Raw genomic sequence first — 2,809 nt, forward strand, 5'->3', positions numbered from 1 at the left:
CCAGTTTCATGTTTAATTTGACAAGCAGACCAATAGAGTAAAGAACAGTACACTAGAAAAGCCATGCTCGATGGTAGCAAGCACATCCATAAAGTTGGGCGATCAGCATGATGAAATGAATGATAAATCAAGATAAGAAAGTGTGAACATAGCCATGAAGAAGCTCACTGATCTCCAGATTATGAACGTAGATGGTAGCCGAAACACGTGTCGGCTACTAGAGACAAAAATTGTCAGTGCAAACACTAATCCTGTTACTTCCCCTTTTTGCTGAGTAATAGGTGTTGACTATATAAGAAAAAAACATTTTTTGTTTTTGCGAACGTTTTCAGTATTTGACTGTGATGTATAAGAGAGATTCATTAACTGATTTTAAATTTTGAATTCATTTATAAACACATTCTGAAAATGTTTTAGTTGTGTGTGTCTTTATAATAGCAAGGCGCATTTGGGTTTGGGAGTCAGTGTAAATGACAGGCTTCACATTAGTAATTGCTGTGGCTTTGTTAACTGTGCAGCCGCAGGCCGGGCAGCGTTTATTGTCTGTGTGCTGTCCAGTCCCGCCAAGGCGCTGTGGGCCAGCCAGGTCAAGTCAACATACCCCAGTATGACAGGGGAATGGTCGTGGCGACACTGCTAGGAAGTGTCAAGCGCAGCGTCAAAATCCAAAGTACTTACGGAGGATCCTTTAAAAGACTTGGGGGGACCTGTGTAATTGAAGGAGGTGTCAATAGTCTCTGTTGAGTTTTTATACCTGGAATTAAAAGGGGTCAAATCTATTTTAAAAGGTATGTTATGTTAAAAAGGACTAGCATACTCGTCCTTGGCACTTAAGGGGGTACTGTGCGGTAAAATAATACACTACAGATATCAAAAGGTAAAATTGCATCACAATCAAAATAATTAAAAGAAGTTTCCAATTTGTCAGCTTGTTTTAAGAAAATCCACGATTCTTACGTATTATTTTTATTGATACTTTCTAATGTCAAAACTTTAATATAATATGTTGAAAACAAACAATGTATTCTAGATATACGTTCTCTTCCATGTTCGTGACAGATAACCTAGGTTCAAGTAGCTTTAACTGATGATGACAAACATGGCTGACAGGGACATCTACTGGGGAAGAATGGTATTGTCACTCCTCTTTACTGCGTAAGGGAATCAGATGGGGAAAATAAGCCTAACGAGCCTTGACAGAACCCCGACTCAAGGCCACACTTTTGTAGAGTTATGAGGCCTGCCCCCATCTAATTCCAACCCACGTTAAGGCCTATGTAAAGTTAGCACCACGGGGTAACCTGCTGCCAACGCTTGCCGAGTCCAGGCTCAAATGGCTGCTGAATATTGCCATCAGAAGCGTTGACTAGTCTCAATTATTAGTAAAATCCTTTAAAAAATGACATTAATTACACTTCCCTAGTGATTCTAACTTGTGGCATCGGACACGCAGTACAGTTTTCTGCGGGGGGTGGGACATGGGAGCGGGGCTGGAAGGAAGTGACGTGATGGGAGGGGAGTTGTATCTCGGAGAGCAAGAAGTAAAGACGCGTATCCTTTTGCACCTGTGTCTGCGGGTGACCAGGTATTTGCATAGGGGCATGTTGGCGGTCTCCGGATGCCGCCGTCCGTGAGCCCCCCACCCCCCGTGACGAGACACGGAGACAACGGTGTTGCAAGTGTGGGCTCCCCGGTGACTGTGTCGTCACAGGGAACGCCCCGTTTATTTAACTGCGCACGCGACGGAGTGAACGTCACCCCGTCGCGTGCGTGCCCTTAAAGGGCCAACGCCACACTCCTCCTTTTCCATAACAACAAATTGGAAACAGGAGGGACTAACTATCACACATTTATAAAGCACACAACTCTGTCAACTCCAAAAGCCCCCATTTATTCACAGCCACCCTGGATCCCCCGCGGGTACCTGTCACGGCCTGACCATTACCCCCGGTCAGCCTCCCCAGCTTAGTCCGTCACATAGTCTGTGAGACGGGCAGGTTTCCCACGCCCTGTTCTCAGGGGGTACCTCCTGCCAACGTCCCTGGCCGGTGTCTCTTGACCTGGTCTGCCTCGAGCCGGAGAGTCCACGGCGGGGCTTTCACCCTCACCTTCATCCCAGGCACCCTCACCCTTTCGGTTGTCCGGGCTGTCCACTCTCGGGTCGCCCATCCTCCTGAAGAATGAAGCATTCCTTGTTACAGACGACGTCCCGTCAGAGGCTGTCCCCATAGAGCCCTTGACCGCCACGAAATCTAGAGGAGCGGGTTCATAAGTGAGGGACAACTTTCCTTGGTGGTGGCGATTTCTCACCAAAACCTCATCTCCCGGCGCGATGTGCGGGGGTCTCAGGCCCCTCCGGATGTTTTCCATCTGTGTTCTGATTCGTCTGTCCTCTTCGACCTGTTCATTGTCAATGACGGCAGGGTCCCTGTCCTCCACCTCCGGTATGACGTCTCTCGGGCATCTCTGGAAGAGAGCCTCCGCCGGGGCCACCCCCGTTGAGGAGTGAGGTGTGGTCCGATATCCCCGCAGGAAGACGTACAGGGCCCTCTGCAAGCACTCGCCCTTGCCATGGGCGATCCGGAACACTTTGTTGAGGGTGCGCATCATGCGCTCCGCCTCCCCGTTGGCCCGGGGCCACAGTGGGGTTACCCGCCGGTGTTGAATGCCATACTCCCTCATGAGCTCGGCAAAACTCTCGCCTTGGAATGGTGCCCCATTGTCGGAGCACAGCACAGAGGGCAGGCCATGGGTGGCGAAAATCTTCTCCAGCGCCACCACCACGTTCTCAAATGCGACGGACTCTATG

The sequence above is a fragment of the Ambystoma mexicanum genome, chromosome 11 (genome assembly GCF_040938575.1).
Source record: "Ambystoma mexicanum isolate Mex_15411 chromosome 11, UKY_AmexF1_1, whole genome shotgun sequence".
NCBI classification, from domain to species: Eukaryota; Metazoa; Chordata; class Amphibia; order Caudata; family Ambystomatidae; genus Ambystoma; species Ambystoma mexicanum.